General features: G+C 28.5%; 1 protein-coding gene across 1 annotated transcript in view; it reads left to right on the forward strand.

Annotated features, from left to right (window-relative positions):
- Window positions 1-1,549: 1,549 nt before the first annotated feature.
- Window positions 1,550-25,291, forward strand: part of LOC129916967 (neurotrimin) — a 273,699-nt gene continuing 249,957 nt past the window's right edge. The window contains exon 1 of the mRNA XM_055997237.1: window positions 1,550-2,999. The gene's annotated coding sequence lies outside the window, so the exon portion shown is untranslated. The remainder of the gene's footprint in view (window positions 3,000-25,291) is intronic.

Consider the following 25,291-nt stretch of genomic DNA (forward strand, 5'->3'; position numbering starts at 1 on the left):
AGTCTTAAATAAAAGGTTTTAATCTAAGTAACTACATTCCAAACTTTTCAAAAATCAAAAATTTTGTCGGTAACTTTTTTGATTGAAAAATACAAAAATTAATATTTTTCAAAAAAAAAAAAACATTTAAAATAGATAACAAACATAACAAAGTAATTTTTGACCAAGTTTTGTCAAAATTTAATAATTTTTGTAAAAGATAAAAAAATAAAATATCATATTTTGTATTTTTCTCAATATTTGTGAGGTTAAATAAAAAAAAATGGTTTGAGTAAAAGTTGTAGATCTTTTCAATATCTTCAACTTTTTATTTAACTTTTTTCAATTTTTTGACAGAAATAGTAAAAAACCACGACTTTTGACAAACTTTTTCGCAGAAAAAAAAAACATTTTGAGTTTTGTAGTTTTGATTGAATTCATATTCATTAAGATCCCAAACTCTAATGTTTTTAAATGTAATTAACTTTTTAGAACCTTTAACGAACTCTAAGACCTCCAATATCATGTGTGTATGTATGATTTGATTAACTATTTAAATTTCTATGTTTTCTCAGAATTAGATTTATTTAATATACATATGTATAACCTAGTCATCTGCTTTTCATTGCCAAGATGAGAGTCCTTAAATTTATTGTTCTACCAACAAAAACATACTCTTCATATACTATCATCAGGTCACATCAACCACACTCTATCTTATACAACCCCACTTAGTCACCTGCTTCAACCAACCACCACCACAACAACTAAGATTTATTACACTTTTATTGACCTCATCGAATTCCAACAAACCAAACCAAATAAATAAAAAGAAAAAAAAAATCCCACCAAAAAGTCCTTATCATCATATCCCTGCCAATACTAATAAAAATAAAATAAAGTATTTCAGGAGCAAAAAAAAAAAAAAAAAAATCAACCACCACAACCTTCCTCCATGAACCATAAATGTGCAATGAGTACTTTTTGATTGCTGCACAATCCAACAATTTTCATTATTATTTTCTGAAACTTTTTTTAAAGACTTCTCTCTCTCTATTTGCCTTAGATTGTATTTGGGGTGGTTATTTAATAAGGGTAAGTTGAAAAAATCTGTAGCAACAAATAATAATATTCAATTTGAAACATTCGGAGTTTTCAATTTCCCCTTCAATGTTGAACCCAAAAAAGGGGATGGATTTTCCACTTAGTGTGGTGAGTTTCACAATATTCCCCTTTTTTTCTGTACACAAATTCAAGCGAAAGGTTTTCCTTTTCGCCATCATCGTCATCCACCACCATATCACACAACACAAAGCGAAAAAATTTATATTTCGCCTCATCAAGTTCTCTTCTACTACTAAATGGAAGGTTTTTCCATTTTTCACCTCACCTCTTTGGTGTGGTTGTTTTTACTTTTCAATTTTGTTGAATATATTTTTTTTTTTTCTTTTTTTTTTTTGTTATTGTTTTGGGAACACCCCCTCAATTCGCCCAAACTGCAAGTAGATAGAAAAAATGTCGACATTGTCGGGGTTATTTTTTCCTATCAGTGTTTAGTTGAAAACAGACTTTCCGGCATAATCGACGCGTTTTCCCGACCCACTCTGTTTAACACATAAAGATATCATAGACATACGGGGTGTTCAAAATTTAAAAAAAAGGATTTTTTTTTTCTTTTTCGATAAATCATCGATAAATTTAACAAAAAAAAAAAAAAAAAACAAACCATTAAAAAAAGGATTAGGTGAAAATGTCCTTAAAAAGGATTTGAATAAGAAATCAACTGTTTTTGAATTAGAACAAAAAAAAAAAAGTAAATTGCATGTGGAGCAAATAAATTCAAAAAAAAACAAAATCCCCTCTGAATCCATTAAAACCCTAAAACCAGCCACATTGTGTGTGCCCCCTAAATAGGATTAAGCTTAAATAACCTTATTGAGTGGTGGTGGTTTATTCCATGGTGCAATTTAGTGTCCTCTGTTGCTTCAAGTAATAGCACCCTGCTTTGCATCACTGCGATTTTGTGTTCCAGCAGGTTCCTTTTTGGTATAGAGGTGCATTTTGTGTGTTAGCAAGGCTAAAAAAAATACAAACTAGCGCTTTTCGTTGTCATATCCTTTATTCCGTTCGGTATCCTATATCTCGTGTACTTTTTTCTACGTTTTGATCTTCTTTTTTTTTTGTCGTCCTTTCGGGTTCTATCGCTTAGTGTTTTGTGTGTGAATTCTGGATGTTGTTGTTACTGCTGATGGTTGTTCACTCTCATTGAATATGCGCCACCTAATGGATTTCTGTTTATCTATCAAGGACTCAAGATGATTTCAATATTATGATGATGGGGATTTGTGCGGTCTCGCATTAAGTTGCGCCACAGAGTGAATACTGATAAGAGTGAATCTTTTTTGCACAATCCGGGAAAGGTCCTTTTTTGCATATAAAACAAAGAAAAAAAAAAAACGCAGCCTTTTAATTTAGAGTCAAAGAGTGCGGTTGATTTTGAATTTAACCTTTTTCACGTGTGTTTTAACTTGATACGTATTTTACTTTTTTTTTTTACTGTGTGTTTTGTTTGGTATGTTTTGAGAGTCCTTTCGATTGATTGCACTCAAGTGCAGTGGTGGGCTTTTACTTTCACAACAACAACAGAAAAAAAAACCAGGTTAATCCCCATACAGTGTATATCTACATATAAATTGTTCTACAGAAAAGAGTAAAAAAAAAGAGTAGAGAGGAAAAAAAGTGTGAAATAAATAAATAAATAAAAAAAAATTAATTGGTACTACACATAGTTTGGATTATATACAAAAAAAAAGTGTATTGAATTTGTTTTTTATTTTTAAACGAACTACATCAAGGATTAAGGATTATCTTACCTCAACAAGAACAACTTGCAACAACAACAATACTGCCGATTGAGTTTACCTACTTTAATTTTTTTTTTGTATTTGTTGTTGTTGAGTTATTGACAACAAATAAAGTAGAACACATACTTGGGAAGTTGAAGTGTTTCTTTTTATAAGGTAAGTTAATACGAGAGTAAATTGTCTAATTAATTTAGGATTTTTTTTTTTTTGCTATTTCTTAAAAGGGTTACCTGCCAATTAAATATAATATTTTCATTCCCCAAATTAGGATAGGTACATCTACATTCTACATACATACTTTACTTCTGTTTATGAAATAATGAAAATAAACTTGGTCATGTCAAAATATGTCTTAAACAGCGATTTTTTAGGGGGGGGGGGGGGGGGGGAAGGATTTTTGATGTTTAAAAAGGTGGTAATGGAAAAGGAGAAAATTCAAATGAAAACTAATTTATGTTTTCGACGAGTTGTTTTTGGTTGTTGGTTGGCCTTTTGACTTTGATGTTGTTTTGATTTGAATATATTTTTTTTATGAAAAATTATATGAAAAGAAGGTCGAAGGAATTTTAATTACCTAAGTTCAAGGTGTAGGTATTTGCATGCGTAAGGCAAGATCCTTTAGGAGGGACTTTTTTTCTTTTTTTGGTTGCTGATTTTTTAAAATATTAAAATGGGTAGAAACGAAAATATAAAATATCGATTTAATGTCAAAGATTTAAAATTTAAATAAATTCTTGATTTGTTCGTAAGGAATTTAAGCAATACCTTTATATACCGCTTCCGTTATTAAATTCATGAAACTAAAAATAAATATTAGGTAGGTATTATTCAAACTTATTGGTATGGTGAAACTTAAATTTTTTCAAGTAAAATTAGACAAGAATATTGATCAGGAAAAGTATAAAAATGATTTTTGTGTAGGTAAACATAACAATTATGCTCTCACAAATCTGTTCAAACAAGGTAAGGTGGCTGAGATTTCGTAGATATCCCTTATGTTAGTAGAGCATTTTTTGATAACATCGTTAGGTGCATATTAAGTGTAACTAAACTTGACCCTCTAGCACTTTCACCGAAAATGAATATTATACTAACTTAATCGAAATTTTCAGACTTATAAATTTTTATAAAAAGTAAGTTAAGTAAGTAGTATTAATTTATTAAAATTTTACTTTAAACCAAAAAATATAATTTTAAATTAAATTAAATTTTTAATTAATAGCATTACTAGTTGTACACGACTACTGTGTTATTGAGAAAAATAAGCGTTTCTTAACTGACGATGTGAAAAGTACCGACCCAAAATATAAATCTCATTTCAACACCCAAAACATCTAATTATGAAGTTTTTTTTTAGTGAATCATGATATATTATCTAGGATTATGTTAGGTTATTTTACAAGTGCGATTTTTGTTGGAAATCCTAACGTAATCAATGCTTGGCTAAACAAATTTAGAAAAACATATAATTTGTATATGACCCACTTTTAACGAGTCGATTTTAGTCGCACGATATTTCGTGCGACTAGGATTTTTCTATAGGGATTGTCACTTTAGTCGCTTACGACTTACGTGACGGCAAAATCCGCACGGCAAAAATCGACTCGTAAAAAGTCCCCATACTCATCGTGCTTAAATCAGACATATTTTTATATACTCTATAGAACTTTAATTTTCAAAAAATTGTAAAATAACCTTGTTTGCTTGAGACATTTATACGTGCTATAGATAAAGTCTAGGGTTCATAAAAAAAAATCAAAAATCAGCCTACACTACTAAAGTGATTTTTCTAACTTTGTAATTGTGAGTTTTGTGAGATTCCCTACTGAAAAAAATGTTAGTTTCATTTTATTTTATGTAGGTAGGTAAGTACCCTTTCAGATATGATATATTTGTGCCGCAAAATAAAAAAAAAGCAAAACACAGTTTTGGATTTAAAAAAATCAAATTAATTTGAAAAATCATTTTTTTGAAAACAGGTTCATCAAACTTATGATACTGAGTTTTATCATTGCGCAATGAAACAACATCTAGCAGTGCAGTTACATAGTCTACCTACACCGAAAAAAACCAATATCAATTTTACATTTTCTAAATATCAAATTAGCATTTTTTAAATATCAGCCAAAAATGCTCTATAAAATGTGTTTTATGATATTTAAAATGTTAAAACAACATTTTTATTATCAGTATGATACTTAAATGTCACATTTTGGAAATTTTTTTTGATATTTTATTATCATTTTTTCATATCAATTTTTCATTCCAAATTATTGAAAAATATTAAATAAAAAATTCTTAATGTGTACTAATTTTAAGGCGCTTTGTGTTTTTTCGAAGTAAAATGTATGATTTACTGAGAAAATTTGATCGGCACTTAGATTTTACTTCACATAGTTTGGTAGAAAATAACAAAACAATTATATCACCTATAATAGAAAAAATAATATCACCACTATGTTGTAAAGAGTATTCCCTTTCAGTAATGTTTTCAAAAAAGAAAGAAAATTCTTAAAATAATAAAAATAATAAAAAAGCAAAGGAAATAAAGAAAGAAAGAAATAGGTTTTATTATAATAAAGTAAAACGTAAAATCTATAGGCTATTGATTATGTCGAAAAAAACAGGGCAATAAGGAACTAAGACGTTCACGGGTTTTTATTGCAGGAATCGTTCAATGGGTTATAAAAGAACATAAAACCGCAGAGTGCTATTAAATGAGAGGGTGGAAACTGAAGATAGGGGTGTAAAAGCCCCCTTTTTGGTTTTTTCAATATATCTCGTAAACCGAGCAAAATTTTAGTATATTGCTCTCAAAACTTTTTGTAGAGAATTGAATTTCCTATTAGAATAATGTTTTTTAAAAATTGAAAAAAAAAATTTCCATACCAAAATAGTCGAAACCATTATAAAAAAAATATCAAAAAAATCGATTTTTTGAGTTTTTTTGCTTTTTTGGTTGTACATTTTTTTTGGGTTGAGATAGACATAAACATTGCTCCAAAGAAAAAAAGAAAATTAAATTTCCTTTAAAACCCTGTACTCACTAAATTTTTTCATTGAAAATTAACCGAAGTATGGCCATTTTAATCTATCTTTTTTTCGCATTTTTAGTTTTACTCAAGTAAAACAGAAACATTTGAGGGGAAAGTACGATAACTTAAGCACCAAGAACTGATAATGAGATTTTGTAGAGGGGTTAAATACAATCATTGTTTACTATGGGAGGGGGGGTCTATGTCCCCCCTTTTGGCGGGAGGGGCAATTTTCTAAAAAAAATACTTAAAATAAAAAAAAATTATTAAAAAAACAACGGCAACACTCACAGTTTTGATTGATACTTTTTTCAAAGCCTGGAATTATAAACTTAATATTAATTTTAAAATGAAGTTATTTTAATCAGTTGTTTTTGAAATAAACGAGTGATTCCAATAATGAAAGTATTTTGTCTATTTTTCAATTTTCTCAAAAAGTAGAAGGCATAAGAACATTATGATTTTCATGATTTGATAAGAAATCAATTAAGGCAGTTTACTTTGTCGATCAATTTCGTATTGAAGTCCACAGTCTTTGTGAAAATTGTACTCAATGTGCTTTTTAAACTTTTTTTTCACAAGTTTTGACTTTGAAATCGGGTATTTCAAAAACAATTGATTAAAATAACTTCATTTTAAAATTAATATTAAGTTTATAATTCTAGCTTTTGAAAAAAGTATCAATCAAAACTGTGAGTGTTGCCGTTGTTTTTTAATAATTTTTTTTTATTTTAAGTATTTTTTTTTAGAAAATTGCCCCTCCCGCCAAAAGGGGGGACATAGACCCCCCCTCCCATAGTAAACAATGATTGTATTTAACCTCTCTACAAAATCTCATTATCAGTTCTTGGTGCTTAAGTTATCGTACTTTCCCCTCAAATGTTTCTGTTTTACTTGAGTAAAACTAAAAATGCGAAAAAAAGATAGATTAAAATGGCCATACTTCGGTTAATTTTCAATGAAAAAATTTATTGAGTACAGGGTTTTGAAGGAAATTTAATTTTCTTTTTTTCTTTGGAGCAATGTTTATGTCTATCTCAACCCAAAAAAAATGTACAACCAAAAAAGCAAAAAAACTCAAAAAATCGATTTTTTTGATATTTTTTTTATAATGGTTTCGACTATTTTGGTATGGAAATTTTTTTTTTCAATTTTTAAAAAACATTATTCTAATAGGAAATTCAATTCTCTACAAAAAGTTTTGAGAGCAATATACTAAAATTTTGCTCGGTTTACGAGATATATTGAAAAAACCAAAAAGGGGGCTTTTACACCCCTATCTTCAGTTTCCACCCTCTCATTTAATAGCACTCTGCGGTTTTATGTTCTTTTATAACCCATTGAACGATTCCTGCAATAAAAACCCGTGAACGTCTTAGTTCCTTTCTAAATGACATAATCAATAGCCTACTAGTCAACATTGATATTTTAATAGTCAAAGTGAAATTTTCACTATCCACTTAAACTTAAAAAAAAAAATGTCAAAATAATATTTTACTCTTATGTTTATAATGAGGTGGGACCATTATTAAATACCTTTGTTTTATGATTTTCGTTTGTTTGTTTTATTATTAGTATGGTTTATTTTTAGAATTGCGTAAAAATTTTTAAACAGTTTATACCTCTTACATGAGGTCTCAAATAATATCACCAAGGGTTTCTATTTCTAACAAGATTAGAGAATATTTAATCAAATTATCTTAACAAATTTGATCACATTGCGTTTTTAAAATCAAAACCAAGTAGGTAAAAGAACCTTTACTTAGGTGTCGGCGTCTAAGGTGTCTTTTTAAAGAATAAAATACTAAGAATGAAAAGAAGTTTTGTTTGAAAAACGTTAACTAATATTAATTTAATTTAAAAAAAATAAAATTAAGAGTATGACAAAAAAAAATGCATAGGATAATAAGAACAAAACAAAGTTTTAAAAATTTTATGGACCCGTTTTGAAACATTTAATAAAAAAATGTTTGTTTTGTGTGATTTTCGAAAATTTTGATAACTTTAAATCTTATTACTATCTAAAATTCAACCGTTAAAATTGGTTGAATGCGGTTTATCGAGAAAGTAAGAAATTAAAAATAGGTCATTTGACAGGTGCCGTTAATAAGGTAATTTTTGTTTTTTTTATCTTTGAAAGCCAGGTACTTAATTTGCGACAGTACAGACACAAATTTTGATTAAAATTGTTAGACCGCGGTTTTTAAAAATATATATGGCGGTGGCAGTAACCGATAGTTATAAAATTTTATTTTCGCCTCTAGATAATCTTACAAGACTCATAACTCAGTTTTGTTAACCGGAACTATATCAAGAAATCAGTCGTTAATGAATTTATTAGGATTTTTGTTTTAGATCATGATCACACAAATTTCTTAAAAATGACATCCCAAATTTGCACATACTTTTTTTGAGCTCGAATCTATTAAGATGCTGTTTTTTTCTTGAAAAATGAATTTTTCATTTTTTTTTACTCATTTTTACTTGCGATATAGGTACTATAAGGCAAGTTTAGGATTCCGCAAAAAAATCGAACTCGAGATAAAAATTTTACATGACATTACAATGATGAAGAATGCCTAAAAAGTGGGTAGGGCAATTCTGTCTGTCTGTATATACCTCGAGCTACAGCCTAAACGAGTGAAGTGATTTTCTTCAAAACTTGGTAATTAGATAGAAAAGTTAATTTTTTTCAAAACCGGCTCTAACGATTTTGAATAAAATTTTTGTGTGTAGAACACATAAGAGCCAACTTTTGAAATAAAAAAAATATTTTTTTTACCGTTATTAACGGTACACCGAAAAAAAAAATTGATAATAACAGCTATCAAATTAACATTTTTCAGTGACAAAAGTCGTCCAACAATTAAAATATCAATTTTGATATTTTATCATATCATTTTCACATTTTTTAATTTCAGATGGGATGGTGAAAATTTCACTTTGACAATTAAAATATCATTTTGACATTTTTTTACGTTTAAGTGGACAGTGAAAATTTCACTTTGACAATTAAAATATCAATGTTGACTAGATTTTACGTTTTAGTTTATTATAATGAAACCTATTTCTTTCTTTTTCTTTTTTATTATTTTTATTATTAAAAGAATTTTCTTTCTTTTTTCAAAACATTACTGAAAGGGAATATTCTTTACAAAATAATGATCATATTATTTTTTCTATTATAGGTGATATAATTGTTTTGTTATTTTCTCCCAAACTATGTGAAGTAAAATCTTAGTGCCGATCAAATTTTATCAGTAAATCATACATTTTACTTCGAAAAAACACAACGCGCCTTTAAATTAGTACACATTAAGAATTTTTTATATAATATTTTTCAACAATTTGGAATGAGAAATTGATATGAAAAAATGATAATAAAATATCAAAAAAAAATTCCAAAATGTGACATTTAAATATCATCCTGATAATAAAAATGTTGTTTTAACATTTTAAATATCATTAAACACATTTTATAGAGCATTTTTGGCTGATATTTAAGAAATGTTAATTTGATATTTTAAAAATGTTAAATTGATATTGGTTTTTTTTTTCGGTGTAGGTACCTGCCATAGAATGTTTTTTTGGTTTCTAAATATCTCGTTTAACATTAAGCCGATTTTTATACAAAATCGTTCAGGTAAGGGTAATATTAAAATTTTTAAAAACCACATTTTCGGATTTTTTTTTTTTTTTTTGAAAAACACAATTTTTGGAAAATGGGTAGGTGAAACATTTTGAAATTTCGTTTTTATGTTTAAATTAATTATTTCTTCAAAATGGCATACCTACCAACTTTTTTTTGTTGAAAAATTAAGAAAAATATTATTTTTTTAAAAAACTACTAAAGCTTTTCCATTTTTTTTTCAGAAAATTCTTTTTTATACACGAAATCAAATGTCATACTTAATTTTGTGTAAAAGATCATTTAAAACGGTGTTTAGTCAATTATAAAAACAGATTTTTTTTCACGAGGAACTTATAAAATTCCTCAAAAATTTCAAATTTTAAATTTTCCCTAATTTTGTTGAATAAAAAGCTTTAAAATTAGAGTAACTTTTGCTATACAAGCGCAAGTACGGGCTTGTAGGTAAGTAAAAAAAAAATTGTCTAATGCGCTTTCCGGTTATTTATTTTTTTTTTTTAAATTATTTTGTTTTTATGTATCGTTATTAATGTCTGGTTTAAAAAAAAGTACTTAAACTTAAATGCTAGGTTAATTTTAAATTCTCAACAACAATACCAAATTGACCATCAAAGTTGACTCCCAAAATTAAAAGATCCTTGAAAATTCATATATAGGTGGTTGCTTAATGCTCACCTATTTATTTATAAGAGTAGGTCTAGGTATATAGTTACATAAGATAGCAATTAGTATTAAGATACTAAGAATTAACCCCTTAATTTATACAAGTGCCTATGCATATACTTTAACCAACCGCCGAAACCGCATAATAATTTATTACCCTAAGACCTAGGTACTTAATTCCATAGGAGTATGAAACTATTATACAACGCACTTGTGCGGCTTAGTATAATGTTTATGGAATGTGTGTATTCCATAGAGGATTTGTCAGAAATACCAAAAACACTCTCAGCAAGAGAGATAGATAGAGAGAGAATATGAGATTGTTCGACATTGTGTTTTGTAATAATTCTACTATAATTATATTTAATGCAAAGCGTTGAGCTTTGATGGTAAACATTGTTCAATTTGGGGGGGTTTTTAAGCCTTGCAACAACGCCTGCCACCATCGTTATTATTATTATCATCAGTCGAGTTCTTATTGAATATGCTAACTAGGAAAGATATTAACATAACGGTTGTTAGGCTATAAAGAACATCTACTTTAATCCGCCACCACTCAAACTACCAAATAGATGAAGAAGAAGAAGCAAATGTTTAAAACAAATTTCACCTGAATTTTAACCCAAAAGATGTTTTCCTATTTTCCTTTGAAACATGGCACAGTAGAGTTTCTTCCTGTGGGGAAAGCTACAGGCACAAAGAGATGGGGTTAAGACGTAATATGTATATCGACAAGGGAAAATCTCTCTCTCTGTCATTCTGCTGAGGATTACCAAAGCGTACTGTTTTCTTGTTGTTCGTGGGAAATATATTAATTTTTCGACAAATAACTTTGTTTTGTTTTGCATAATGAAGTCCTTATTATTATTTATCCTACTTAAATGTAGTAAGTACAATGTCGAAAGGACATTCACGAGCCTCTTAAAGCTTTAAATATTTTTCATCTTTTTTTTTTGTCATGTTAATAAAAAGGTATAGAAAAAAGGTCAATTTATTAAGCCTTACAAAAAAATATGCTTGAACAAGGAAGGTCCTTGTAAGTAGTAGAAATATATATGATTTTTATGTTCAAATTGTCGATTATTTTTTTTTTTGTTGTTGTTGATGTTCATCTCAAGAACTGAAAATGGTATTACATAAATTGTGAAATATTGAAAAATTTTTAGAAAAAAAAAGAAAACTGAACAAAACTGTCAGACATTTGAGGACAAAAGGACACAATATGTAAAAGTAAATTTAATATATATAATTTATGTTTGATGACATGAAAAGGTAAAGGACTCTTCATTGTTAATGTGTGTGTGGGTAGGCCAATAGATAATAATGAAAGGTTAATGGAAGATTTTTTTTTTTTTTGAGTACATTTTTAAAGGTCATTATTATTAAAAAGTTGAACCCAAACTACTGTATGAAGGAATAGAAAATTAAATAATGTAAACAAGTGTGTCACACCTACATAGATATATTCACTTGCGGTCATGTAAAACGCACAATATATATTTTTTTAGGCATTTGAGGTTGGTTATAAAAATGTCAAAGATACTTATAAAACTTTTAGTCTATTAGCATTCGTTTAATCACATGGAAGCTCAAGCAACAAACAGATATTTTGTAGTACCTTTAAGTCTTAACAGGTTTTTGGGATGACCGATGTTAATTAGTATTAATCAATAATTTTGTTTTTTTTTAAAACAAAATTCAAAGAGTCCATTGTTAATTAGTTAAGAGGTTGGTACTAGACTCAATTTTACACACTTTTTTTACTTTCGACCATCTCAGAAAAACCATTCAATTAACAAAAAAAATGTATTGTTTACTTGAACTGCAATTTTTCTATAGAAAAATATGTTGTAAACTCAAAGTTCATGGTATTTTGGACTCACAAAATATATTCTTCATTTTCAATAGATGATAAAAGGGAAATTTCAAAGCTTTCAGCACTTTTTTAATTTGAAACAAAGTTTCTATTTTGAATAAATTCAAGATTTTAGACAAGGTCTATCATAAAATGAAAAAAAGTTTTTTTTTTTCAAAAAACTTACGGTAACTGCCATGTAATGTTTTTTTTTTTTTTAATTTATGACTATCTCCCAAATAACTGATTTCTTTTAGGCAAAATTTTTCCTTGAATATAAATCAAAATTTTTAAAATTTACATATTTGGTTTTGGGTGTTGATTAACAACTACTTCATTTCAACCTGGCATACCAACTTTATTTAATTTTTTTTTTTTAACAAGCTCTAACTATTTTGAAATTTATTTTTCTAAAAATGAATCTTAAAAAAAGAAATAAGATTGCATACTTTTTTGGAGCTCAAATTCACTTAAGATATTGTTTTTTGCCTATAAATAACCTAAAAGGTTTTTTTCCGACTTTTGCGGATTTTTATTTCAACTGCTAAGTCTTCCAGGACAATCCGCGAGTATAATGGAAACCCATATATAAAATTATAACTATAAGACACAAAAATAAATATCATACAAATTTGACGTTAAATACGATAGAGGAAGGGAGTCAAATAATAAAAAAAAAAAAAAATAGGAAATTATTTCTCAACATTTCCAACCGGATGGCGGCTGTCCAACTGCATGTCCCATGATTTTAATAATTCCGAATTACATATTTTGAGTGACTGCGAATTGTAAATCTCTTTTATTAAAAATTAGTAAAAATTTTAATATACACACATCATGACTTTAAAAACCTACCCCACATGTGACAAAGAAAGGCATCCCTCCCGTGACGTTAATGATGCATAATCATTATTGAATGTCATTTCACTTCTTTGTTAACAAAATCAAAATACAATTTTTTATTAAATTGTCATATATTCTCTGATATTATACAAATTTTATCTAAATCACTTCTTACTTTTGTCTCACCCGTGACAGTTGATAGTAAATAATTATAATTTTTCATTGCACATTATAATTAACTTATTATTATTTCTAATGTTAGAATTACAAATAAAAGAATTTTGAAACATCAACATTAAATTCATTGCATTTAATGTCCCACCCGTGACGATGGAATTCTGGTTTATAAATGCACAAAGTGCCCACATCAAAAAATTGGTGAAAATCTCTATTTTGATATACTTTTCAACATAGTAAAACTGTATTCTCAGAACTGGATTCAGGAGTTTGAAAAAAAAAGGCGTAGAGAATATGATTATTTAAAGCTGCAAAATGATATTGGATTCTTATATAGAAGGACTAAATACAAACATTTTTTACTATGAGTAAGGAGATAGGTATGTATATATTCTCTAGTAGTTCTTTTATTTAATATTAATGAAATGACAACACTTACAACTATGAATAAATTATTAACCTTTTTTGTGCTAGAATTCCCAATTTAGTTTAAATTTTTAAACAAATTTTTTTCAATCATCATCAGAAAAGTCACAACAAGTTTGATAGGAAATTAATTTTGAGTTAAATTCACTTGAATGTTATTTTTTTGGTAAAGTACTTACACTTTTTATTGGTTGCTGTTTTTAATAAGCTGTCCATGACGACTTGTCTAATGATTGCTTGTCTTATGATGACTACTCTTGTCTTATGTGCTTTCGACATCTTACTTTAAGGTAAATAAAAAATATAATGTCTACTTTATAAACAGCTTCTAATATAATGACGGATTCTCAGAATGAAAATAATTTCCTGTATATGTTATATTTGTACAGATGAAATAATGAATACCTTATGAATTTCTAAGAAAAGCAAAATGACTTGGCAAAGGAACTGGATACATTAATACATTCATTCTTGTTATGCCTAAGTTTCGCTAGAAAAAAAATACAAAAAAAATAATACCTACTGAAATAATACTTTTATTCGGTTTTGGAAATTTAGCATCATTAAAAGTTACATTTGTTTTTCCATGAAAATTCACCAGAATTCAGCGAAAATCTATTGATATAATTCTGAGAGAAGTGAAGAAATTTAAATAAATAACCCTGAAGAAATGCATGTTAGGTATAATCCATCATACCTTTGTGACTTAACCCATGAAGGATTAAGAAAGCTTTCGAAACTAGTTTTTTTACATTATAAAATTTGGATTCACCAGAAAAGTGTAATAACTCTCAATTTGGGTTAATTAAGGGAATGGCTCACGAGGATTTGGTACCTATTTTACGAGATTATTACCTACTCTCATGATTTTTAAGGATACCTAACTCATTTATCCTGGAGGTGCTCTTCTATAATTCCCCATATTTTTTATGAAATTTAAAAATTTTTAAATGTTCAAATAAAAATTCTCCACCTAAAAAAAAAAAAACCAAATCACCTCGCTTCAATTCTAATGAAAACATACTTTAACTTGAAATTAAACATAAAATACGGTTATCCTTACCTCAATTAAGGGACAATTTGTATATCATCAACGTGCCTTGTAGCATTAATATTTCCCCATTACTAAATAATTCAAAAACCAAGTTGCTATAAACCCTTAGGGAAGATGAACATAAAAAATAAGGACTAAATAAATACGCAATTTTAACGTTCGTTCGTTGGCTGGTGTGTTGTATTATAAGGGGCATCCGATTTGTGTTTGAATCATTTTAACCTGATTCCTTCCATTGGCACTCCTCGACCTTAACAAAGTAGGAGTTATAACTGACAACAACACACACACACACACACACCCTCATCTGTTGTCCCTTATTCAGTCCTCTCAACCTCCTTTAACATGCTGTAAGCGAACTTAATTTCTAATTAATAGTTCCAACTTTGTTTGTCCTGTTGAGAGTCCTTATTTGCTGCTGTTGTTTTATACATAAACTCTGTAAACTATAATTTTCTTTATTTACACCATCCCCCAACCAGCCCTTAGCTTTATTTTTTTTTTTTTTTTTTTTTTTTTTTTTTTTTGTATTTCCTCTTGAACCGAAACTTTGAATAAGTTCCATAAAATTTTTGTGTTTGCCGACAATCGCATTGCAAACAGTGAAATTAAAAGCTAATTCTCAAGGCTGAGTTTTTCAGTTTTTTTTTTGTATTTTTTTTTTTTTGTTTTATTTTTGTGTTGTTCACCCGCAGTGGGAAAAATTATGGTAAATTAACACATTTTTCATTTTATCCCTTGGTTTTTTTTCTTATTTTTTTTTCTGCCCCCAAAAGAAAACTCATCTCAAAACAAAATAAGAAAAAAAAAAAAAAATGAACATAAAAAGGATGAAAATTCCAAAAGAAAAAAAAAAAAAATAAAGAAATTTAACTCATCTTTAAGGACGACTTTGAGTAATTGCTTTTGTTCAGATTAAGAAGCGTTTTATTACTCTCTCGGGCATGTCTGGGAATAATTATTATTACACACTCTGTTGATTCGGACGGTCATTTCAGTGGGAGTAGAAAAGTAGAAGAAGTTTATTTATTTTGGATGGTTATGGGTTATAAAATATTATAATTCCTCTTGAGAGGTATGTTGTAGGTATCTAAATTATAGGTTAAGACGCACACCACCCTAATATATGAATGCGGGGGAGGGGAGGATGCTTTTGCCCAGGTTGTAAATTAAAGGAATGTCCTTGGAGACGACTGTGGGATTTGAAGATTTTCAGAGGTCCTATGTGAATTGATTACTGCCGCCCTGTTAGCTTTTCTTTTTGTTGATTCTGAGAAAAGTGGTAACCAAGTTACAAATAGCCCAAGTTAATTAAATACACGGATAATGAGGGTTTGAAAAATTATATTTTAACTAGTTTGTTGTTTAAAGGTGAATTTTTTTTTCTTTGACTTTTCTTTAATTTTGTTTTTCTTGTATTTATCTTTGTTTGTGTGTGCATAATAATTAACAAAAGATTGATATAAAGTATTTATTTGAATGGAATTTTGTGGTTTGTTATTAACGTTGAAGAGATTTTAATGTCAAGGGTTTTTTTTTGTTGTTGTTAATTCAACTTGAAGGTTATAATTATAAATAAGATTTAAATTGATTTTTGTTTGTGCATAGGTGAATATTTTGAATGTCAGTTGAGAAAGAAGTAAATTAATTTTAAATTACAGCTAAAGGTAAAAAAAAAAAATTTCGAAGATTTGATGGTGCACCCTTTAGTTTAGGTTTTTTTACTGAGAATTTCTGTATATGTTTAAAATGTTATTCGATTGTTTATGCACAATTGTGTGTTAGTGAAATATAAAAGTCAAAAAGTAATTTAAAAAAAAAAAAAAAACAGAAGTTAGGGGTGCCGAATCAATTCATTCAAACTTGAATTTTAAGGAATCCATATAGTTTGCAAAAATACAGATAGTTACCCTTTAAAAATTAGAAAATAAAATAAAACTTTCAATAGAACTTAGTATCTATATAACGCTATAGTGTTATTTGGAGTGGATATTTTAAGGACAAAAAATAATAGTAGGTGCTTGTCCTTGCCATTTTTCAATTGAAACAAAAAAGTAATTTTTTTCAACAATTTTGTTAAAAATTTCTATCTTTTGATAAAAACGATTTCTTTCTTCGCAAAATTAATGGCACCTTTTATATAATCACTTTGTTTTTTATTAAGAACTTCCTCGTACGACTGATCGGACTTCCATAAGTTTTTATACGAACTTGCAGTTATTTTAAATCAATCGACAAATAAAAATAATTTTTCAAAACGGTTAAAAATTTCATAATAGTACGGCGACTTAGCAACAAAATGGTGCATTTTGTCATAAAAGCATCCAAAGTAGGTATGTAGGGGAAGTTGGGAGCAAGACCCTTTTTGTACTTTGTTATTTGAAAAAAAAAGTAAAATTGGCAACACTTGTAATATAAAATAGGTGTCTTTTGGTATGACCGATCACGTCTGTATTTTAGCCAATTGAGAAGCCGAAAAGTTATGGTAAATTTTGTGATTTTTCATCAAATTATTATCGTTCATGTGAAGAGTCAGTTGTATTTTTAACACTGGAAAAAATTAAAATTTTTAACTTTTCCTCTTTTTATAATAGAAAGTGAATATTCAAAAGCATTTTCTGCAAAAGGAGTAGTCATAAGGATAAATTAAAAAAAAAATCCAGAAGATCAGATATGATATGACAGCGGCAAGACCACCCATAGGCGAAATTGAAAGCTCTGGTAGCTTAATAAAAGTGAAAAAAGAAATTAAACGTTAAATCTTCCAAAAATCTAAGTGACAGCGCTAAATAATATACTGTAAGTGATGATTCTGTTTGCAGACTGTATTTGTACCTTCTACCTGCAACTGTTTTCTAGATCCAATCCAAAATATTGTTGGATTAAGGGCAAAATGTGTACCAAATGGTACCACAAAGCTTATGCCGGAGTGAGAACTAATGAAAATATAGCATAATTGTGTTATTTTTGCAAATAGACTGCATTTAAAACAAAAGAAACGGTCTTTCTGCCAACAAAATTTTTCAAAACTTATTAATTATTTGTTCAATATTTTTTATTATAATAATGAGAGTTCCTACAATAAACAATTCACTTAATGAATAAAGACTTTATTTTAATTAAAACACTAAACGGGCTGTCTTGCCCCCACTTCCGCTATAAGTTTTAATTTATAAAAGGTTTTGACCCTTAAACGAAGTATGCTGTTTTTATTTTTGTATAACAAAGAATTTTGAGAAAGAAAAAAATCAAAAACCGTTTTTGAAAAGTTTTCGTAAATATTTTCAAGCATTTAAAATTTTTGTTTAATCCAAAATATATTATTTATAAATACTTTTACTGTTTTATTTTGAATATTGGCTACAACAAAGTTCTTTACGATATCTTTAAAATCACTTTAGTTGTTTACGAGAAAGTAAATAATATAGAAAATAGTTCAATTTCAGGTACCTACCGTGAAATAATCATTTTTATCAAAAAACAAAACCGATTTCCATGGATCAAAACTTGGTTTTATGTTTTTTGTAATAGTTTCTATTGCCAGAACTGAACTGAATTGAAATGGGACCACACTGCAGGCACCAGCTTTCCAATACAAAAAGAATTATCAAAATTTCATTTTACCCCAAGACGTTAGGTGTCTGTGAAAACTTTTTGAGGTTATCTACTAGAAAACCTGACGTGATCTTGTGAAATTATTGGTAACACAGTTAAGGATACAAAGTTTTTTATTTGTTGGTTTTACAGAGAAAATTGTTTTTTTTAAACTTATATGTACATTTTTGATCATTCAACAAAAAAGGATATTTAAAAATAAATAAAAATATCTATTTATTGCTGTTTATCGCATAAAAATGTTTTCTCAGTAAAATACGGCGTACCACTAAAACACGGAATTTATTACATTTATATTTTCATAACTCTCAATTTCGTATCAGCTTTTTCAAGCACAAACAAAATAAAGCTAATAGCTAATATTCAAAGACTAATTAATACCATTAACGAAATGCTTCATGCTTTCTAGAGTAAAAATTTCACTAATGCATTATTTTCCCTATTTGAATAAAGTATTCTATACATATCAAAAGCAAAAAGCAGACGTTTTTCGCTTTTAAACCCATCATCAATTCCTTTTCCTTCATTAATCCTTCATTCTAAATTCAGTCGCATTTGGTTTACCATATTGTGGTCTCATAAATATTTTCCACATCTATACATTATATGTGTACCTACGGAAGAAAGGATTAAAAATTTATAATTTATTTAAACCGAAAAACCCGAATCTGCACCCGAACATTCTCCATTATACATATAATATAAGCTGGAACATCATGTTCATCTCAAATGATGTATCGCTGGAATATAACCAACTTTTGCTTGATTTATCCATTCATCCATTTTATCCAATCGCCAAATATAATACGGTAACGGTATAGTACCCCCGCTCACTGAAAAGTCACCACAACCCCATTTATTGCTGTTTTTTTTTTGTTGGGGTGCACACTCGCCTTTTATACCCCCATCGACCCGCAGCACACAAAATTTAATGTTTGAATCACGTCGTCCCCCCCCCTTTTTCAATATCTCGGTCTGCAAATCAACATAAAACATTTATCACACTTTGTCATATTGGTTTTCCGTTTTGAAAATTGATAAAATCAATATCCTTTGCATTAGCGTCGGGAGATTTATGGAACAGAATAACATCAGTTGTGTTGTGTATATTGTGCGGAACACAACACACATACAAACAAACACCAACCAAACATACAAAAACTGATTTTGGTATTTCTTATGCAGAGTTTTTGGATTGATTTATGTGGTTCCCACGGTCACAGCTAAAATGTCATTATAGGAATTATCTATAATGTAGGTTGGCAATAATAAAATCATTTTATATTTAGGTTTCGATGATGGGTCGATAGAAGAGGACTTAACTTACTTATTCCTTGCTTGTCAGTTGTGAAGGTCTGGATTGTAGACACACGTTTTTAAAATAGACGTATAAAAATTATAGTTTGTCCACCCTCCGTTACCGAGATATTCAAATCCTCAAAAATGATTTTTTTTTTTGTTTTCTCAAAAATTCAAACGGCAATCGTTTGTCCACCTCGAGAAATGGATATTAACCAAAAATCCACCACACGTTTAGAAGATATTCAAAAACCAATTTTTCAAAATTCCATACAAAAGTTACAGCACAGTGTAGTTATATCCTACTGAATATTTCAAAAACCCCAAAATTTTTTTTTTTTTTTTTTTTCAAAATTCAAACGGCAATCTTTTGCCCTCCTCCAAAATTGGATACAAACCAAAATTCGTCTTTTGTCCACACTACGTTTTGGAGATATTGAAATAACAAATTTCGTACTGAAAAGTCAAAAGTCTTCCCTACGTTTAGGGTGACTTTGAATTTTCCAGTAAAAAAATTGTGTTTTGAATATCTCCTAAACGTATGGTGTAAAAACGATGCATATAGAACTCGAGGTGGACAAAAACGATTACAATTGGTTTTATACGTCTTCCTCAAAATTTGATTTTTCATTTTTCAGAATTCCTATAAAAAAAAAGAATTTGCTCTAAAATTTTTGAAGGGTGAATAAACGAAAATTTTGGGTGACAAAAGATGGACAAATGAACTAGACAAGTTTGGTACAAAAATTTTGAGGTTTCAGTTCCATTTTCTTAGAAATTTCCACAATTTTTGCACTTTTTCACTTTTTTTTGCTTTTTAATCGGAACGATTTTAGATAATTTTCTGGATTTTGTTTTTTTGACAAAACAGTAACAAGTCACATCTTGTGGTACATCTGAACTCCAACGCTTAAAATTTAACCCAAATATTTTAAATAACTAGTAAAATATAATTAGTAAATAATAAACAAATCGGCAAAAACAATTGTAAACGTGGGTCACTGGGGTGTATGCGTAACATTTTTTTTTCTACGAAAAAAGCTTAAACAATTCATACCAGATTAATGTTACTTATCAACTAAATTTAAATTGAACGTTGTTAAAATAATAAAACCAGTCTTGAAAACTTTACTTTCTATCTAGTGTTTTTTAGTTAACCCTTTGTTGCCCGGAGCAATTTTTTTCTCAAAAAAATTAAAAAACGTTGAAAAAACTTTAAATATTTCTTGAATATCGCGCCAGAAAAAATATATCCATTGCACTAATAAATATCATTATATTAGTAAACTTCTGAGCTAGGTATTTGCTGATATATTTAATTGGGATAAAAAGTAAAAAAATAAAGTTTAAAAGGTGGTTTCTTATTGTAACCACCGGAAAACAAAGGGTTAAAACATGCAAAAATATCTGATTTAGAAACTTAAATAGATAACTTGCCATACAGTATAATTATCTAGTTTATATTGTTAAAACATTTCTAAATGAAGTCGCATGTTTAAATAACACCAGTCAAATGATACTTTGTTCAATATTTCAACTCAAAACTTTATAATATTTCCTTATAAAGAACTCTTCTAAATAACTCTATGATAGACATCTTTACAATCAATAAATATTATACATCGATGGTTTATATTCTTTTAATTAATAATAAATACCATTCAATTTTATTCATAATATTGATCAATAACCAACAAAAAATTCATATAGAATACACGAAAACGTGCCAAAACTTCACTATTCCCGCTTCTTTTTTGAATACATTCCATATTATATCGTCATCTCTCAACTTTATCTTAAGAGCTAAGACCTCTTCAATTACAAACAAATTATAATTAATTTTTGTCTTCCGTAAATATAATGAGGGCATATAATTTCTACTCTACTCCCCCACATTACGTATCCCATAAAAAAAAAAAAAATTATTATATACACAGCTAAAATTAATTAAATAAAACCTCACACTATATGATATTATCTTACCGCTTAAGAGTGGTGGGATATATTATTATGAAAACTTTCACTGCCTAAGTCCTATTTATTGCCTTATAATAGTGTATAGGGTAAGGTGGTATAAGAGTGCGCATTTTAGACAAAACACCAAATAAAACAATAACAAAAAGAATTTAACTACTTTTTTTATATATAGTTTTTTGTTTATAATCAAAGCAACCAAAAAAACTTAAAACTGGTAACAAAAATGTATTAATTCAAAAGTTATAAACAAAATACCACGTTAGGTCATTTGCGCACTCTTATACATCCTATTGTGTAAGAGTGCGCGGCTTAGTTTGTAAGAGTGCGCAGCTGCGTACAGGTGTAAGTTCGCACAAAAGTTGCAAATAAAACTGCCTATCTTTAAATAAACAGAGTATTTTTCAATCCATCACTCCTTGCATGAGGAACAATCAATTTAGTCTTCGATTAATGGTTCCGAGAAAATTTCAATATTTCCTAGTTACTTTCATTCGCTTGTTTTTTGTAAAACTTGTATTTGGTTTCTTTTTGGTTGGAATTGCTTTTTCTAGCTGCTGTTTGCTGGTATATGGACAAATGCCAGTTATTTTGAAGCCTTGGATAGCATTTACTGCTCTTTTAACCCGCGCACTCTTATACATCATCATGGTGCGCACTCTTACACGTCCAGAAATATAATCGAAGAATATATATGTATTTCACAATGCACTTTATGACCAATCTTACGTGTTCCTCAAATGTTTCTTTTTGTTGACTTTTCAATGTTTTATACTTTGTTTATTGTTATTTTTTGTTGTTAAGCGGAAAATTTAGTTTGTTTGGCAAGAAAAATTGGAAAAAAAAGTGCTAAAAAACATAAACTTAACTAGCACCTCTGTTTACAAACACATTTGCATGAAATTTTGACAGCAGATCAAACTCACTTAGATCTTTCCAAAATAAGTGCATTCAGTCTTATATTCCCTTTCAAACCGTAGAAAATCGCTTTGCGCACTCTTATCAACCGCGCACTCTTATACCATCCTACCCTATGTTTGTATCTATATAATAGAAAAACCTTCTTCCCTTTTTTCCATATCTCCTCTCTCGTTTTTAGAAAACGTTTTTACTTCCTTGTTCTTGTCCTCATATCCGGTATAGTGTGGCGGATTATTATTAAAAGAACTTCTAAGCCAACAATAACAATGTATACCGTATAGCGAGTATAACGAGACTTATCTCAAGCTAAAAAAAAAAAAGTAGAACCGGCAATAGTACCTTAGGATTATGCTTAGTTTGATGGTTGCCAACTTGGGTGATATTAATAATTGAAAAAAAAAAAAAAAATAGTTACCTACTCAGTTTTATTGAAATATGAGTCTTATGAGAACTAAAGGCTTATATTGAAGTCTTTCAAAATTATTAAGAGAAGATAGAAAATTAGGAAGAATGATTTCTAAAATAAACTTTAACAAATAAAGCAGTTAAAATCTAACTTTCCTCAAATTTCTTTAAATTTTTTTTTATAAAACAAGATAAAAAACGATTTACAATTTGTTTTAAAAGATTACACATCCTAGTAAAATTATTAAAAAAAAAAAATAGAAAATTAATTTTCCACTCAGTTGGCAACCACATTTACTACGTTCCTATTTTGTATTTCCCTATAGCCCAGAACATAGTTTGCCTAATGTAAAAACTTTTATGAAAACTGGGAAACAAAACGTAGAATAGAAAGAAACAGAAAACCAAATGAAGGACGTCAGTATAAATAAGAAGTCTTAAAACAAAAGCAACAAAAAAAAAAGGAAAGTAAAAACAAATAACAGTAACCTATTCACAAGGAGAAATTGCTAATAAAACAGGATGAGATACGTGCGGTGACTTGGCGTGAAAACTCTTTTCTTCTTACAGAATATCGAATACAAATACAAAAAAACCACCATCCTTCCTTTACAGAGAAAAAGAAAGCCCATCAAGGAAGCGTGCAGACTTGGAAATGTATAAAAGTTTTTTTTTGTTGTTAAAAAATATATCTGTTGAGTGGAGTGTGTAAAATCCACAGGGTATACACATATTTTTCTTCTCTGTTATTAGATGCATCTAGAAGAGTGTTTTGGAATTCTGCAAGTTTTGTCGTTCACAAAAAAAAAAAAAATGTATAAGATAGGTAAAGATAACTACAAGGTTGAAATAGAGTTAGGTTTTCTCTATATCAGAAGGTTCCAACAAGTTGTATGCATGAAATATTTACCGAGTGGAAAGTTGATGAGAAAACAAAGTTTATTTTAATTTATATTTTTTTTCTTTCGAGGAGGAGAGAGAATATTCTAACCCAATTTAAAAAAAAAATAAAAAAAAAAACAATTAACAGTTTTTGCAGGACTCAAACTCAAACTTTGAAAAAAAAGGACAAGTGATGTTTTTTACGACGATAAAAAGCAAAACTAAAACCTTAGTTTTTTTTTTTTGGACTATAAAATTTCAAATTTGGTGCGCAAAGTTATTTTAATTGAATTTTGATACTTAAAAGGATGGACAGTAATAATGAGAGTGCAAAAAGCTTATAGGAATATTGAATTTAATTTAAACGATGACAAAGGGTTTTGTTTATGTTTTTAGTTGTTTGAAACTATTTGTGGTAATTGTTGTCTTAAAAAAGTTTTGGACTTCGATACTGTAAATTAATGCAAATAATTTTGATCGATATTTCTGATTGACAGTTTTGTAAGGAGCTGGTAGTTACTTTATTTGATCAACTTTGTGACAGTCTGTGAGAACAACTTCTGAATTGATCAAATGGTTCTGAGTATAGCTTCTAGATCAGCCGTAAATGATGTTTGTTTTGGTCCAATGATACTACTTATACCAAACATTTTTTATTCATTATAAATTAATGAATTTGTGGAACGATAAAACATGAAGATCTTGTGACTAATAACGTGTTATTAAGTTTACAAGAATGCCGACAGCAAACACTTTTTAATTACAATTATACTCTTGGAGGCCTTGTCAATTTTTCACTTGAGGCTGTTTCCCTAAAAAAAAATTTTTAGGTGGTGGAAGCTGGGATTCGAAACAAGACGAATAATAATCCATTGAACTTAAGATTACTCCACGGGGTACTAAATACGATTGTAGCAAATTTTTTATTTATTTATTTTTGTAAAGCCTTTCAAATTCTTTCAGAAAATTTGTAACTAATGCAATTAACATTCACTTGATAATTTTTGGACCATAGGTTTTAACAAATTTTTGGTTGTACAACCATTTTTTGTGAGTATTATAGTACTAGTAAAATGAGCATCCATTAAAAACTCTAGTGTTTCACGCGTTTTTTTTTTTGCTTGAAACGTCGAAGAAAGATGTGAATAATGTATTTTGACCTGTTTCCATCTTAAAATGATACCACTTTTCTGCGACATTGGCTTTAACTTAAAAACTGTTTATTTATTCTTCTCAATTATCTCCTGCAAAGGGAGTCCTGGGAGTCTTCGTCCGACAAATTTATTTTTTTTTTTATTAAGAATAGCGAGTACTGGTGCTCTAGGGTGGGTCAAAAAAATCGATTGCTAGACACCGCTGAATATACACACCAAATATGAGCTCTTTATATTAATGGGAAGGTCCTCCGCTTCGCAATTTTCCATTTTTACATCAAGCTTCTAGTAAAAAAAAAATCATTCTTTTATTAATTGACTTTTTAGCAAATTTCTTTACATATTCTTGTAGGAAATTGAACGCTCTACAAAAAAGGCTTTTTTTTAACTTTTTTCGTTTATCTAACCGTTTAATAGATACTTTTTTAGGTCCAAAATTCGTTTTTTGTTCTTAATTTTGTAACATATTGAAAAATTATAATAATCAAACGCGCAA

The sequence above is a fragment of the Episyrphus balteatus genome, chromosome 3, assembly GCF_945859705.1.
Source record: "Episyrphus balteatus chromosome 3, idEpiBalt1.1, whole genome shotgun sequence".
Lineage (NCBI taxonomy): Eukaryota > Metazoa > Arthropoda > Insecta > Diptera > Syrphidae > Episyrphus > Episyrphus balteatus.